The sequence below is a fragment of the Pinus tabuliformis genome, chromosome J (assembly GCF_031772625.1).
Source record: "Pinus tabuliformis cultivar Carrire ecotype Pingquan chromosome J, CPIR1, whole genome shotgun sequence".
NCBI classification, from domain to species: domain Eukaryota; kingdom Viridiplantae; phylum Streptophyta; class Pinopsida; order Pinales; family Pinaceae; genus Pinus; species Pinus tabuliformis.
Genome location: NC_142295.1, coordinates 818,629,516 through 818,648,545, shown reverse-complemented (window position 1 = coordinate 818,648,545; position 19,030 = coordinate 818,629,516). Strand labels below are relative to the sequence as shown.

The following is a 19,030-nucleotide window of genomic DNA, read 5'->3' as shown; positions in this document are numbered from 1 at the left end:
ATTTTATTCTTGAGCGTAAAGAGAAACACAAGCACATTTTTTTTTCCATGTCGTCGTAAATTTTGCTTATATTTGTTTGTTTGTATTATCTTTTATTAGAGTCATAATTTAGATTGTGTTAACCATTAGTTTTAAACTACACATGAAAATTCATTAAAATATGTTCATAAAAACTTAGTTTAGATACAATTGTCCGTGAGCTTTATTAAGGAGATTGAAGGATAACATTAAAAAGAAAATTAATCCAAAGATAATTAATATCTTGGACTGTTCCAATGACAGAGGTATATATTCTTATTGGGTTTTATGTTATAGAAGAGGAGCTCATTAGGTTTTACGGATTAATAAGAAAGCTTCAAGTAAACCATCTTAACTACAAAGCTTATATATATCAAAGTAGCCTAGATTCATCTTAACTATGAAGCATCAAGAGAGATCAAAACTCCGAAGGTGAATAGATTTAATCAAATTTTATACTCAAGAAAAAAATTTGCACCACCAAAAATTTGATAGAAAATTAAGCGCTGGATAGATCCGGAGTTAAGCGCAATCTAAAATGGTATTAAGTAAATTTGAATAATTTTTTGACATTCAAAATAAATACAAATAAAAAAATTGATACAAATTAATGTAAATTAAAATAACGAAGGAAATCAAGTGCTGAATAATTTTTTTTTATTCAATTTATTATTTATTTCACATCCTTCTTTTCGTGTACGGTTGACAACCCTATCACATGGACATCTTCTCGGTAAAGTGAGGGGAACATCTTATTTTTCCATTATAGTCCTTACCCTCTGCTACTCGTGTACCATTGACAACCTTATCACATGGGCATCTTCTCTGTAAAGTGTTGGGAGCATCTTATCTTTCCATTATAGCCCTTACCCTCTACTACTGTGTGTATTTGAGTTTGATGTAAAATTTCTATGTTGAAAACATACGTTTGCCTTTACTTACCAACAATGATTTGTGGGCGGTCATCCAATTCCTAAATTATTTTAGAATTATTAGAATTTTTGTAACAGAAACTACTGTTTCATTTTCTGGGGTCCACAAATTCCTGAATTAGGAATTTTCATAAAATCTACACTGGAGTAATCCAGAGAAAGAGAGATGGCATAATTATGATGCCATTCATTACATTTGCAGATTCTACATAATTATGATGCCAGTTTCACACATTCGTTCACAGACGAGAATGGAACAAACCCTCGATTTTATGGACCGTGGTCTCATGGTGGCCATTGTCGGGATCACCCTGCTCGCAATATGTCACTACGCTAAATTCCTATTGTTCCACAAGGGGGAGCACAATCTGAGCATGCCTCCAGGGCCTGCTGCTTGGCCCATTATTGGACACCTCCATTTGCTGGACGGAAAGCTACCTCTTCATCAGACGCTTTACCACCTGGCCTAGACCTATGGGCGCTTCATGCTCCTCAAATTCGGGTCTCGCAAGGTCCTGGTAGTCACCTCATCGTAGCTAGCCAGGGAGTGTCTCACCACACATGACATGAACCTCGCCTCCAGGCCACAGTCTGTGGGAGCCGAGCATTTGGGCTACGATTGTAAGCTACTTAGCTTCGATCCATATGACTGCCGGTGTCAAAAACTGCGTAGGATCTGCACGCTGCATCTTCTATCTCCTTCCAGAGTGGAGGCGTCCATGAATATTCGAACAGAGGAGATGTCAAAGTTAGTGGTCTGTTCGAGAGATGCACGAAGATGGGAATCAAAGGCCACGAGGCTTCGGCTGTTGTGAATGTGAGAGAGATTATGGTGGAGCTAATATTTGATATTATGGTGAGATTAATCCTCACTCGCAAAAGCTACCTGGGCAGCGGGGAAGAGGTGGAAGAATTTAAAAAGATAATTACCGTCAGCACTAGCCAACTACTGGGAGCGTTTAATTTGGGGGATTATATTAAATTCCTTAGATGGCTGGATCTCCAGGGCTACGAGCGGGCAATGAAGAAGTTACACAGGCGACGGGATGAGTTTTTGCAGAGAGTGATAGATAATAGCCGCCTTTGTATGAAGAAGGAGAATGACGAGAGTCTGATAGACGTGCTTCTACATTTGGTGGACAAAGCCGAAGAGTTTTGCAGCGAACATCCCTTTGTCAAGGCCACTGCTATAGTCAGTACCTTTTCAACTTCAATGTAGTTTTACCCTTTTCATCATATGGGAGCCTATTTTACCTTTTTAGGAAGCCTTTTTTACTTTTTTAAAGAAGCCTGTAACTCAGATGTCTTTTATTTTGCAGAGCATGATCGGCATAGCAATGGATACCTAGGCCAACACAATAGAATGGGCTATCGCAACGCTCATGCAACGCTCGAATGTGCTGAAAAGGGCACAGCAGGAGCTGGATGTCATAGTTGGAAGGGAGCGCATTTTGGAGGAATCAGATCTCCCGAAGTTGAAGTATTTGGAGGCCATCGTGAAAGAGACTCTACGTCTCTATCCAGTGGCGCCTCTGCTCCTTCCTCATGTTGCAGCGGTGCCGTATAGAGTGGGAGGGTATTATGTACCGGAGGGCACAGAGGTTTTGTTCAATGCGTGGGGTATACACAGAGACCCAGCTGTGTGGGAAAGCCCCCTAAAATTCTAGCCGGAGAGGTTTATCAACAATTCCATAGACGTCAACGGACATGATTTCACATATATACCGTTTGGTTATGGGAGAAGTGCCTGCCCGGGCATTTGGTTAGCCATGCGCATGCTTCTGCTCACTGTGGGAAGACTGTTGCAGGGATTCGATTGGAGCATTCCCGAAGGAACTAAAGGAGTTGATATGAATGAGGGTCGTGCTATTACACTGCACAGAGATGTTCCATTGGAGGCGGCCATCAGGCCTCGTCTTCCTCACCATCTATATTGAGTCATCACCTCACCTGATCTCTGATGTTGATGAATTGAGAAACATAGGTACGCTCTTCTCAAATCTCCAAATTTGATATTAGCTATTGTTTTGGCTAACCATTCAGAGTCGTATTATTAGTTTGTATAAGTTTAGTAGCAATCCTTTTCCAGACCGTCCCATTTGGCCACGGACCCTTGAAGGCATTCATATAAGGCAGTTCCTATTTCCACCTCCATAGCAAAGTTAATGCTATGTCCTTACCCCCTCTGACAGTGGCAGACAGCCTCCTTGACGTCATGGCGCCCTTACATGCTCGACCATGGATCATGGCATGCATCCCTCTCTGGCAATTACAGGTCATGCAGCTCCGGCGACTCTACCATCTATCGTGCTCCTGCCCATCGACCCTGCCCGCCTCCACTTTGGCCTCCACTCTGGCGTATTGATGAGGCACATTTATGAACCTGAGGCACATTTATGAACCTTACCAACCATCCTCCAGGCAATTCAAACTCCCGACAATTCACGCATTGAACTCTGGCGAACAGAGGAGAGGTTACAACCATTGAACTCCGGTGAATAGAGGAGAGGTTACAGAAGTTGATTCAGTGCATGCAGCGCTTCAAGGATGGAAGATTTCAAATGCTCTTTCGACCTCTGTCTTGCGCGTATACAGGTATTATCGTATACCCCTGCATACCTTTCTTTTTTAGCATGGTCTAGCAGTGGTAGTAGCAACCTAGCTGGCCCGAAATTCCTCCCAATCTTCAGTAATTTCAGCGCATATAGCCCAATTGACATTCCAAGACAGGGCAATTTCATATATTTCCCAAATGCTTCATTAAATTTTACTTCTGCAATTGTAATTCCTATCAGATGTAACACTGGCTGCGTTTTAACTTGATTTATTTACTGTAATTAAGACTGGAATCGATCTCCAGCAATTTGGATTCATAGCACAAACTCAATAGGTGAAACGATCCTAGCAATTAAGCATTCTGCAATTCAACGCAATAAACGTCCATCCAACAGATAAAATCACCATTTAATTAGTGCACAACACATAAAATTCAGAATGTGACACCTGATCTGGAATTGGAACTGTAACTGTGAGGGCTCTCCAACGGGTTATAGGAAGGAACAAAACCAAGGCCCATCGTTTTAATAATGATAGAACTTTTACTGAAATTTTGAAAATGTAGTATACAACTCAGAATTTCAATAATAGAGGAGCTTTTACTGAAAGTTTGAAACTATATGCAGCTGGCCATTGGTGATCGAAAATTGCTTTTCGCAAGGTTAGTGCGCATCCTTTTCATGCCTCGAAGCCGTATTTTAAAAAGCCATATGCAACGCGACAAAGCCCTAGCATTTCGAATAGATTCCGAATGGCATTTCATGTTTTATGAACTCTTCCCTGGTTAATGATCTGTAATTGATTTAGCACAGATTCGAAAACACGTTTTGATTGATTTAAAGATTTAAATATATTTTAAAGATTTAGAGATTATAGCTCGATTTGCTCAATCCTCCAAACTGTCTCGTAAAAGATAGAAAATTTATTCTGGAGCAGTAATATATGGCCAAATTTAGATCGCAACTGGACTCACAGTTCGGAATAAATTTTATTTGACTCCTCAGGAATGTGGTGCCATGAAGAATCTTGTTCATTATTCTCACAAGCATCGGTCCTGGTCACGGTTAATTATAAGGAGTATTTCAAAGCCAAATGGCACTGAAAATCTTATTTTGGTTGGAATTTGATTAATAAAAGGTTCAAGTTTCATTCGATTAGATGAATTTTAAAAAAATTAGGGTTTTGATGAAGTCAACGCTCGCAAAATTTTATGAGGCAATGAAGAACCGTGTTCTGGAATTTTAGTTAGGAAAATCGAAATTTCTTCCCAGTGATGGAAAGTTAAAGTTTTAAAGAATCTTTTTTCTGCATGTTTAGTCAAATATCTTGTGACCGAAAGCATTTAAATATCGTAAATGCAGTAAGCAAGCATTTAAAGATTCTAAATAGATAGAAGTTTTTCCTCGCTCAAATATTTTTATTAATTTATTTTTTCCAACCTGATAAAAAAATATTTAAATTTTTGAATATAATTATAATTTTGTTACGATTCAAATTTTTCTCCTAATGACTTGTTTTTCTCAAAAATCTGCTTTAGGATCGTAAAAAATTTCAATTAAATGTTTGATTAATAAGTATTCGTGTTTCCTATATCCGCAAAATCTTACAGCAAATCATCTATCCTCATTTCATTCAATTTTATATTATACAAATGAATTATGAATACTGTAGGTATATTATACGCAGTGGAATCGGTAGATGAATCTGGTGTCATCTGTTTGGATGGAGAAATGGAAAACCATAGTAAAAAATCACAAAACAATTGCATAGTCTAATAAATGTGGAATATTGTTGTTAAGGAATCTGTTTAGTTATTAACACTATGAGTATATATACACAGTGGAAAGAGTAGATAAATTTTATCTAATAAGTATAAATGGAGAAATAAAGAAATGAGGTACACATGGAAACAACAGAAGGATCTGATGTCATAGGAAGAAATGGAGAAGTAAAGAAATGAGAGTTGACATTATTTACATTAAATATTAACACTTTAGATATTCAGACTAAAATCAGTTGATGAAAGCACTTACAGACTTTGTCCTTGCCGGATGTGCAACAGTAATGGCCTTACAATTGCCGGAGGCTTACAAGCCTTGGCTGTCCAAGCTTTTCTTCTCCTTTCTAATTTTAAGTGGAATGATGATGCTGGGATAAGCCGGATAGTTATGGTAACCACAAAAAAATAGATATGAATATTGATTTTTACTTTAAAGTGTTTTTATGATGTTTTTAACAACATTGTTGTTTACATATTCATTTATAAGGAAGTAAGAAAATGGAGGAAATTAGACATGAATGGGAGGTAACTATCAAAGGCACCAAGCAAGTGTTCACTTGTCTTGTTGGTGGCTGTGCGGGGAACTTGAGTCGATCTAAGCTATCTGGCCTTAATCATCATCGGGCTACCACCCACAATTTCCCACCAATTCCTCCACGTCAAAGAGGTCGAGTAAGAGATGCAAATACTACATGGGCGGTCAAATCAACAAGTGCAGTTAAAAGGAAAAATGCCAAAATACAATATGATTTAGATGCAAGGCTATGTCGTGCACGACAACAAGCATATAAAATATTTTTCAATGAAGAAATTCTTTCAGCTGTAAGTATTTATTAGTATTTATTTGTATATGATTTTTTATTGATATTGTCAATGAAAAAATTCTTTCAGCTGTAAGTATTTATTAGTATTTATCTGTATATGTTTTCTATTAATATTAATTTATTGTTGTGGACTAAATTCATTGAAACTTGTTTTCACAGTCAGTTGTTACATTTGATCAGCTTAATGATACTTCAAAGCAAAGGATTTGTGAAAAAATTCAACGTTGGGATCAGAGTCTACCTCGTAGACGTATGGAGACAATGAAGCGCATAGATATTTCTTTAAAAGATAAAGCAAGCACTGAGGTTCCCGATGATGTGGGGGAAGAAGGATTAGATGGGAACAACCATATACTAAACTTTGATGAAACTAATCAGGACAATAACAGCACAGTTGAGTCCATTTTTTTGCATATATTAATTTTTTAGACATTTTAACATTAAATAATATTTATATTTATTATAATTGTATACTAATTTCTCATTGTTATTGATATGCATAGCCTAATCAACAAAATTCCCCAAATTCAAGCCACCAACTATTACGACGCTCACCTAGATTTCAAGGTTTTCAAGGGGTTACTGGGCCAGTAAGTTTTTAATCCATATAACCTATTCCACTAAAAATATTAATATATAAATTGTTATGTTTTACCATAATGATGGGATGAGAAATGGATGTTCTGTATTATATATTGTTATCCTTCATTTTTTTTATTATGTGTGTGTGTGTTATTTCTTATTTATGCTGCAGGTGTTCCCTTTGGAACCATCACAATCAATGAAAACCCCTTGTCGAAGCCTTAAGAAAAATGGAAATGAAATGGTTGAAATGCTACAACCATCTTCACATCCAATGTCACAATGCAAGGTAAGATTATATTTATTTATACTCTTATAATTTTATCGTATTTTTACATTTAATTCTATTTGAGTCACATACTTATATCTATGTATAATCTAATGTTCAGAGTAATGAATATACATCTCCTAAAACACCTTTGCACATGTATGATGGTGGACATGATACTCAACAAAAATCACATTCTCCTCAACCATTGCGGCATTCACCTAGACTTCAAGATAAATTAAGAGAGGTAAGTTATATACTACATATCTTAGCTCATAATAACGTTGACATATTTTCTTGTGACTAGTTAATGCATTTTCTTTTCATATTCGTTACATGTTCACCATATTCTCATTATATCTATATAGATTTTGATATTTATTGATAGCTAGTCAATGAATTGTCTTTTCATATTCGTTACGTGGTCCGCATATTTTCATTATATCTATGTGGATTTTGATATTTATTGATAATGTTTTAATTTCCACAGAAAACAAAAAAGATAAATGTTGATTCTATGGTTAAAAGGACCAAAATCACGCCAAAGGACTTGAAAGCACGTGGGTTCAAGTCACGCACACAACACATAGAGCATATATGCTCAACTACCATTGCTCTCACGAAACCCACTAGGTTTGCTACTTTGAAGGCTAAACATTCCAGCAAGTTTAAATGACTTAGGCTAAAATAATATAACTTTAGCCATTGTTTTGTCTATAAAGGGGCTACAAGGACAGTTTCAATATATTAACTTTCTTTTATTAGATTGCTGATCACAATTTTACTTCACAATAAGGTACAACAATACACAGAAAGCTTCTATCCGTTGTACATAAGTATTTTAAGATATTTTGATTTTGTCTAGTTGAAGGCATCTGTTATGTTGAGTCATACCACAATATCAAAACCCCCTTGGGTGATGAAAACATTGTTTGAATAGAAAATGTTGAAGGAGCCAGACAAGTAGAACACACTAGGCACAGAACAATGCTTCACAATATAAGTTATATCATCTTATGTATTCATAGGTGCCGATCTGTGGCATCAATTCCCTGTACATAGGTCACATCAATTAACAAAACTCACTATCATTTGAAGTGCATCAAATAGTCATATATGAAATGTGCATAAATTTACTATGCTCTTTGGTACATTAACACCTCGATGTAAGGGCGATAATGAACTTTAATACAATCCAAACTCATGTATATTCGATTCCGTATATTATAATAATAACAATTATCTAAAGCATTTTGTGTATCTGTCATTTATTTACATATGCACTTTTCACCAATTTTAACAAAATTGAAATCAAATACTTTAGTTAAGATTAAGGTAAATTTGATAATTGTGAAAACTTAATTATTATTAAAATGTAAGTTTACAACAATTTCAATTTAGATTTAAATAATGTTTTGTTTCAAATTTAATAGATAATTTATTCAAAAAATATTAAATATTAATTTGTAAAATGTTTTAATAAAATTAGTTTATTTATATTATATTTTTAATAAGTAAATTTAGGTTAAAGTTTTACTAAATATATTTTTGTTAGTGCTTATTCATGTTAATATCAACAATTTTTTTAATAAATTATTTTCAATGTGTTAAATAGAGTTATATTAATGTAGATTGTTCTATGGTATGTTGTAAAGGTTTCAAAAAATTTGGCCAATGTTATATATGAAAGATACCATCATAGCCATGTATTACCCTCCTATGTGCACTAAGGTAGGTTAAGTTATTTTATAAAATAATATTTATTGTACCTTCAATATAATAAGTGGGGCACCATGGTAGGGTTTAAAAAGATATATCGCGTTGAACTTTTCATTTTAAATTGTATATAATGCACCACACACATACAAGCACCGATGCTTTATATTCTAGTATGATCACTTCTTTGTCTTGTGTTTTTTAATTGTTATATTTCATTGTTCCTTCTATTCCATAATATATTTGATTTGTTTTTAGAAATTTGGCAAACATATAAATCTATAGTTTTCATCTACATAGATACCATATATTGATAGTTGTTTTAACTAGCTAAACATTTAAAATTAGCCTACATTTCTATTTTCTTTCTTTTTCTTTTAAAAAGTTCTTAATAGTGTCACCTTGGAATTCAAACCATGCTAACTCTAAGCATGTACATAGGTCACATCAATTAACAAAACTCACTATCGTTTGAAGTGCATCAAATAGTCATATATGAAATGTGCATAAATTTACTATGCTCTTTGGTACATTAACAAATGTATGGGAGCAGTTATTGCAATACTCCCATATGATAATGTGTATCACACATCTTTGATAACTACATTAAGTGAATGAGAAGTGCATATTGATGGACATGGGATAATTAGGGTATAACACAGTAGGTGTTGCTACTTTACTAGAGAAACACACCACCATCCCATTTTTTTTTTTTTGTAAGTCATGTAATGCATTGTCATGTAATAGTAGCACCTCTTTTAGTGTTACTATCGATGGCTAAGTGTGTCATTACTGGTGCTTCTCATTCACATAGATACATTGAAGAACTAACAAACAAAATTAAAATGAAAGTTAGCATATATATATATATATATATATATATATATATATATATATATATATATATATAATATATATATATATATATATATATATATATATATATATATAATAATATATATATATATATATATATATAACAAACAAATCAAAATACAAAGAAAGTTTTCCTGGGAAAGTCCGAGGTGGTTGACAGAGAATGATCCCTAGTTTATTAGGGTCATGTTAATGACAAAGAAAATAAGAAGACTCATTACTCAACTTTTAAGATTAAGTTATTATGCCAAAGATATAAATAATGGACAGGGAAGAATACCTTTCACCAATTAGTTGGTCCCTTGGTTGGATTTGTAATTGTATAGATAAAGTCTTGCATGCTCCAAACTTCTATAGAGATATGCTCAAAATCATCACATGACATTGCTCAAACCATTTACAATATAAATTATTAATGATATTAAAACAAGAACACTTGTAACTAACTAATATTAATTAATATCAAGTAATTAATTTCTCTTCTAAATCATGTAATTAATAATTAAATGAATTACAACATAGTTTCTTTTGGGAGAGAAGAGATCGCTTCATGTGTGTGTGTGTGTGCACGTGTGTTAATGTGTGTGGGCAATACTTGATATAATTCCAATGCCTTCATCAACAAAGGTTGGGTTCCTCCTAACCTAGACCATTTATAGACTTCAACTTTAATTACAACTCCTCATTATATGTGAAAAGGAAAACCAATAAGGGATTACATATCAAATTTGAGTAAGAGAGTCAACTTTATAAACAAAGGTTTGTGTAGAAGAGAACCATAAAACCCAAGGTTAAATTTTCAATATAATGCTCCAAAATAAAGGTACAAAAATGGTCAATTCCCCCTTCTCGATCACATAAACCTTATTTATACTCTCATAAGTTGTATAAGTTCATTGGGAATAGAAATTAGGGTTGTGTAGTGTAACAACCTAGTAACTTGCACTCAGGAGCATGTAATTAATGTGGGTTTATTATAATTTCAAAAGTTTGGAATGCATACACACTGAGCATGAAGAATATATGAACGATGTGCATATACGAAAGATATGCACATATAGGAAAGTTAGGGATATATGGAAGATATGCGCATATCTTACGTATATGAGCAATTTCCGTATATGCGCATATCTTCTGTATATGCACAATTTCCGTATAGCACAATTTTTGTATATGGAATTTGTGCATATACAATATAGATACATGAACGAAGATATGTACAAATTCCATATACGGAAATTGTGCATATACGGAAATTGCGCATATACGGAAGATATGCGCATATTTTCCGTATATCCCTAACTTTCCTATATGTGCATATCTTCCATATATGCACGTCGTTCATGTATCTACATCGTATATGTGAAAATTCCATTACAGAAATTACGCATATACGGAAATTGCGCATATACGGAAGATATCTTCCGTATATGCACAATTTCCGTATATGCGCAATTTCTGTATATGGAATTTGCGCATATACGATGCAGATACATGAACGACGTGGTGTAAGCATGAAGGCCACTCTCCTTCCGTCATGTTCAAGAAACATGAATGCTACCTCTCAAGAACTGAACCTAGGATCATGACACAACAAAATATTCCCATTGAAGGAATGCATAGAATAAGAAAACACCTTCATTGCTTCCGTGAATACCTTGATGAATCTCCTTCTCTCCATTTCTTTGCACACAAAATACAACCAAACAATTGATTTCCTCTTGGTCTAATTGACTCATTTTGATGGATCCCTCCCTAGTTTCCACCACTAACATATTTTAAACATGGACTCCCTCATAGGCTTGTCATGACCTAAGGGATTGTTTTTCTCCCTTTTTTCAGGTCACTCTTCCACAAGTCCTGTAGTTTAGTATTCAAATGTGGAACTACTATTTGTGGGTTCACAAGTTGTTATCACTCTATAGCATGTGATGGTTCATAATTCACACACAATTTATCTCTAGTGAACATTTTCCCTTCTTTTTTCATGACCATTTTCTTTGCATGAGAGCTCCAAGGTCCCTCCTTAGACTGTGGAGTCAAACAGGACTTGCTACAGGGTACACAACCCATGCTTAGGGTAACATGGTACCTCCTTCCCTATCCTTTTTGTAACTTCGTTGGATGTTGGGTAGTCGAACTAAATTATCATGGGTTATAAAATTAATTTCAAGAAGGATAGGAAAGTTAGCTATCCTCTTTTTTTTTGCTACCCTCCTCCTCATGAATTCTCATGGTCTATATCATATCAATCCTTCACTGCTTCATTATCTAGTGTTTAAACTATAATTACAATTATTTTGAGTTTTTTCCCATTTACATTTAGGTGTTCTTAAAAGGATCAATAACCTAATTAATTAGAATTAGAATTTCAATGGGGTTAAGTGTTGGGGATGTTAAATAGTCGACGAGGTTATAGAGAGAGAGAGATGCTTAATTCAACTGAGTCTTAATTTCCCCTCAAACCTTATTAGGGCCTTGAGTCTGATACCTAACAATAAAAGGGGAAAAGGAGGAGGAGGTGAGAAAATGGTAAGGGTAGATAGTTAGAAGAGGGGAGTAATGAGCATGAACAATAGGAGGAAGGGATAAGTGGGAGGGTAAAGATGGAAAAAGGAGATGATAGAGGAGATAGGAGGAAAATGTGACTTAGAGGGAAAGGGAAAATATAGTGGAATAAGGGAGAGTGGAGATGAGGGGTAGAGGGGATGGAGTTCTTAAATGGGTTGGGAGTGGAGGAGAGTGGATACGAAGGTTAATGGATATGGATGGAAAAGGATTGAGGGGCATAGAGAGTGGTATATATAACCAATGATTTGTGTTTATAAATAAATTCAACATACAATTTACATGCCAAGTTTGGGCCTCAACCATATCAATAAAGGTATGATCTCCAACCCACAACAAACTATCTCACCAACCTAAATAAAATTTGCACAATAGCAATACAATTTATGGGAATTAAAATAGAGACGTTATAGTTTCCAAGGCATGGGGACATATCCTTTCCCAAAACCACCTAATAGTACAGTAACATCGATAATAATAGGATAATTATACTTTCAAGAGGTGATGTGTGGTTGTTTGAGACATTTGTATTGGCCCTAGATGGGTAGAATATTCTTTTAGTGCCTAGCATTCTTCCTTCCACCCACAACCATGTATAAGGCATGAAGACCCATACCTACTGCTAAAAATAGTTATAAATACCTATATACCAAATTAGAGGAAAATAATTCCCTTAATAAGTCATTTGTGGGGAGGAGGTGAGGGAGGGAAAGAGGGAGGTGAGATGTAATGGACTAAGGACTTGAGAAGAGTCAAAGGATTGATGGGTAAGGGAGGCGGATTCGTGGGAATGGAGGAAACGAGGGAAAATACATAGAAGGGTGCGGATAGGAGGTGATAATAAAAGAAATGTCAATGGCAATGAGATGCAAAGCATGAAGGGGGAGAAGAGAGGTAGATAGGCAAGACTAGGCTACGACAACATCATGAGGTGTAGTGAGAGGGGAAAAGGGGAAGGAGATGAAAATAGGTGAAGGATAGATGGGTAGGGGGGGGGGTGGTGTGGATGAAGGAAGGAGGGAGGAGCCAATGGAAAGGGAGAGATAGGATGAATCGGAAGTTGGAGGAGAGGTGAGGAGGTAAGGGTAAGGAAGAGGGGAATGAAAAATGTTGTTTCTTAGGAGAAGGTGTAGGTGAGGGGTAGAAGGATAACTTATGTTTAAGGGCTTGGTAGAGGAGGTGAACAAAGAGAGAAAGTGGATGGACATGAGTGGAAAAGTTGAGAGAGGTAAGAAGAAGGAGGATATGTGAGACAAAGAGACGTGGGCACAAGGGGGTCGCGGGTGCATGAGTGGAGAATGAGGAGAAAGTGAGAAGAGGAAAATATGTGACGTGAGAAGAGGAAAAATAGAGAGATATTTGACGTGTATACACATTATTATCATGTCCATCTTAAACCCAAATCCATACGAAATTCAAATTTATTAAGGTATAATTTTTTTTTTATCATTAATTTTATGCCATGTATTAATTCATTAATATTAAAAGATTAAAAAAATTACACTTTAATAAATTTGAACCATCTTTGGTGCTTCATAGACATAGACTTAAGATAGATCTATGTTGGATTAGTTTTTTAAATATAGTCATGGACATATGTACACACTAATTTATGATTTTATTGTTATTATTGTCCTAGACATGTGACAACATCTCCTATATACTATGTTGTAGATCATCTCACTGCTATCTATGCAATGAACTATGAACACATCCTACATACTTCCGATTTTTGTAGTTTATTGTCAACCAATAAAAAAACATTTTTTTAATATAATGGTTAAGAAAAGCCATTAGCATAAATAAGTCTTTATGAATTTTCTTGTCATAAACTAAGCACACATTTTGTCATATGTTTTTATTAGAAATGTATAATTAAAAAGCAATTTTTTTTATTATTATTATAATGTAATAAAATCAACAAATTTTTTTATTTCTAATTTTAATTCAAAAATATAAATGTAAATTTACTCTAAAACTAATGTAATTTTTAGTTTAAAGTTTATTTGTATTTCTTTTTAATGGAAGTATTTTATTATTATTGTTTAAATATAACGAAAGGCTTATGAGAACATCTCTACTATCATGGATTTTGTTTAAAGGCTATTACAAAATTAGATGAAGAGAGAAAAAAATGAATGCATAACTAATGCAATTTTACAAATTAAATCGATTATAAATACTGTAAGGCATTAATACATGATAAACATCAAAATACTTATTTCATGAGAGATCCCATATTGTTATAATTGGAAAAATCAACTAAACCATAGATTTGTTTTCTACGAGAGTATATCCATCTTAACCTAGAATCAACCAAAAACCAAAAGGGATCAAATCTCTAAATGTGAAAAACTCTTGTTTAGTGCAAAGTTCTGAAAGTTTTGTTCCTCTCATAGATTGATAGATGCTTACTTAAGATAGATCGATCTTGGTTTTTAATAATATTATTTATATTATAGAAAGGTGTACCGTGTAAGTTTCGTTTCTTCTTCGGCTATCTTTATGAAGTACTTATGGATACTACATAGCCCTTATAATTTTATTGGAAATCAAATCAAGGCGGACAAGAGTAATTAGACAACTTACCTACTTTTTATAACTCAAATCTCATTGTTTCTTGCAGTCTTAGTGGACTTTAATCATCATTGTTATCATATAATTAATTAATACAATGTCATGAATTAATTGTTTGTTAAATATAGTGTTATGAATTAGATATTTGCTAAAAGCTTCTTTGTTGTTGGTAATTAATTGATAAACATTTAAAAAACCATTAAGCTTAGGAGGTGATGAAACATAAATTTGAACAAAATGTATTATTTTTTTTAATAAATATTTTTTAATAATCCTAAAATAAAAATTAAACTTTTGATAAAGAATTATTGTTTTTATTATAATTTTTTTGTATTTCAAAAATATACTCAAATAATTAGAAAAATATTTAAAAACATTTGAACTTTAAATTAATTTATTGTTGTAAACGTTGAAAAGGGTTATATTAAAGAAACCTAAAACCAATATTTCTCTTAAGCAATCAAAAGTACACTAAATTCAAAGTTGTAACGTGCGCGGCGCACACCCAGGGCGCGGTGCACTGGGCTTTGCGCGCGGCGCATACAGGCCGAGAAGTAAACAAGCAGCAAAAGGTCGGTTGGAGGTGAGGTTAAGGGCACGACGCACACAGCTAAGGGCGCGGCGCACACGCAGGGCGTGGCGCACACATCCCCTGCCCCCAGTTCAAAGTTTTAACACGCGCGGCGCACACCCGGAGTGCGGCGCACACAAACTAGAGCACGACGCACACAGACAAAGGTGTGGCGCACAGAACCAAATTGCCCAGAACGTGCCAAATTCACTCAAATTTTTTGGGAAGCTCCTAAATTTGCAAGGTAGGCTCTATTAACCCACTTTTTCATCAAATTTGTTAAAGACATGGTCGTTTTATGCCCAATGATGGAGATGAAACAAAACTCTTAAGGAAACCATATGAAGACACCAAGAGACCATTTTGCTAGGGTTGTGCAATTGTATTGTTGATGTCAAGGTCCCCATTTCCCTTCCTTATCTTTTTCCCTTGTTCACCTATGCCATTTTTCCTATCACCACTGCCCTAACACTACCATAATCATATTCCCTTTTCCCTCCTATTGCTCAATAGAAACCCCAAACCCTTCCCTATCAAAAATCCCAAACTCCTCCCACATCCCTAGCAAATTTCTCCCTCTAACCCCTATTCCCATTTCATCACTCCCTTCTTAACATTCTCTGTTTCATTTTTTCCCCTTAGTAACAGATACTACAAAGGCACCCAGCCTCACACCATCATCAAAGGGGCAGCCTCATCACAGCTCACCCTGCAGTCATGTCATCACAGCATTCGTCCGAGTAGGAGAGGGAGATACGCACATACAGAAAAGTTAGGGATATACGAAAGATATGCGTATGTCTTTCCGTATATGCCCAATTTCCATATATACGCATATCTTTCGTATATGCATAGTTTCCGTATATGCACAATTCCTGTATATGGAATCTGCGCATTTGCGATGCAGATACATGAACGATGTGCATATACGGAAGATATGCACATACAGGAAAGTTAGCGATATACGGAAGACATGCGCATATCTTTCGTATATGCCCAATTTCTGTATATGCGCACATCTTCTGTATATGGACAGTTTCCATATATGCGCAGATACATAAATGAAGATATGTACAATTTCCATATACAGAAATTGCGCATATACAAAAACTGTGCATATACGGAAGATGTGCGCATATACGAAAATTGCACATATATGGAAGATATACGCATATACGAAAATTGCGCATACACAGGAAGATATGTGCATATCTTCTATATATCCCTAACTTTCATGTATGTGCATATCTTCCATATATGCATGTCGTTCATGTATCTGCATCGTATATGTGCAGATTCCATATACAGAAATTGTGCATGTACGGAAACTGGACATATACGGACGATATGTGCATGTCTTCTATATATGCCCAATTTTCGTATATGTGCATATCTTCTGTATATGCACAATTTCCATTTATGCACAATTTCCGTATACAGGAATTGCGAATATACGGAAACTGTACATTTACGGAAGATGTGCGCATATACGGAAATTGGGCATATATGGAAGATATGCGCATGTCTTCCGTATATCCCTAACTTTCTTGTATGTTCATATCTTCCGTATATGTACATCGTTCATGTATCTGCATCGCAGATGAGCAGATTCCATATACAGGGATTGCGCATATACGGAAATTGTGCATATACGGAAAATATTCGCATATATGGAAATTGGGCATATACGGAAAGACATGCGCATATCTTCCGTATATCCCTAACTTTCTTGTATGTGCATATCTTCCGTATATGCACGTCGTTCAAGTATCTACATCACAGATACACAGATTCCATTTATAGAAATTGCACATATACGGAAATTGGGCATATACGGAAGATATGAGCACAGTTTCCGTATATGCGCAATTCCGTATATGCACAGTTTCCGAATATGCGCAATTGTTGTATATGGAATCTGCACTTCTGTGATGCAGATACATGAACGACGTGCATATACGGAAGATATGCACATACAGGAAAGTTAGGGATATACGAAAGACATGCGCATATCTTCCGTATATGCCCAATCTCCGTATATGCGCACATCTTCCGTATATGCACAGTTTCCATATATGCACAATTTCTGTATATGGAATCTGCGCATCTGCGATGCAGATACATGAACGACATGCATGAACGAAAGATACGCACATACAGGAAAGTTAAGGATATACGAAAGAAATACGCATATCTTCCGTATATGCCCAATTTCAGTATATGCGCATATCTTCCGTATATGCATAGTTTCCGTATATGCGCAATTTCTGTATATGGAATCTTCGCCTATGCGATGCAGATATATTAATGATGTGCATATATGGAAGATATGCACATACAGGAAAGTTAGGGATATACGGAAGACATGCGCATATCTTCCTTATATGCCAAATTTTCGTGTACTATGCGCACATATTTCGTATATGCACAGTTTATGTATATGCGCAGATACATAAATGAAGATATGTACAATTTCCATACATAAACGAAGATATGTACAATTTCCATACATAAACGAAGATATGTACAATTTCCATATACAAAAATTGCGCATATACGGAAACTGTGAATATACGAAAGATGTGTGAATATACGGAAATTGGGCATATATGGAAATTGCGCATATACAAAAGATATGCGCATATACGGTAATTGCGCATAAAAGGAAGATATGCGCATATCTTCTGTATATCCCTAACTTTCCTGTATGTGCATATCTTCCGTATATGCACGTTGTTCATTTATCTGCATCGTATACGCGCAGATTCCATATACAGAAATTGTGCATATACAGAAATTGGGCATATACAGAAGACATGCGCATATCTAATGTATATGCCAAATTTCTGTATATGCACATATCTTCCATATATGCACAATTTCTGTATATGTCCTATTTTCGTATATGCGCACATGTTCTGTATATGCACAGTTTCCATATATGTGCAATTTCTGTATATGGAATCTGCGCATCTGCGATGCAGATACATGAACGACGTGCATAAACGAAAGATACGCACATATAGGAAAGTTAGGGATATACGAAAGAAATGCGCATATCTTCCGTATATGCCCAATTTCAGTATATGCGCATATCTTCCGTATATGCACAGTTTCCGTATATGCGTAATTCCTGTATATGGAATCTGCGCATATACGATGCAGATACATGAATGACGTGCATATACGGAAGATATGCACATATAGGAAAGTTAGGGATATACGAAAGACATGCACATATCTTCCTTATATGCCAAATTTCCGTGTATTATGCACACATATTCCGTATATGCACAGTTTCCGTATATGCGCAGATACATAAATGAAGATATGTACAATTTCCATACATAAACGAAGATATGTACAATTTCCATATACAAAAATTGCGCATATACAGAAACTGTGCATATACGGAAGATGTGCGCATATACGGAAATTGGGCATATACGGAAGATATGCGCATATATGGAAATTGCGCATATATGGAAGATATGCACATATCTTCTGTATATCCCTAACTTTCCTGTATGTGCATATCTTCTGTATATGCACGTCGTTCATGTATCTGCATCGTATATGCGCAGATTCCATATACATAAATTGTGCATATACGGAAACTGGGTATATACAAAAGATATGCGCATATCTTCTGTATATGCCAAATTTCTGTATATGCGCATATCTTCCGTATATGCACAATTTCCGTATATGCCCAATTTCCGTATACAGGAATTGTGCATATACGAAAACTGTGCATATACG

At 35.2% G+C, this 19,030-nt stretch overlaps 1 pseudogene; it reads left to right on the top strand.

The window, feature by feature from the left end:
* The first annotated feature begins 1,201 nt into the window (after positions 1-1,201).
* On the top strand, positions 1,202-3,000 carry LOC149229210 (flavonoid 3'-monooxygenase CYP75B137 pseudogene; annotated as a pseudogene).
* The last annotated feature ends 16,030 nt before the right edge of the window (positions 3,001-19,030 follow it).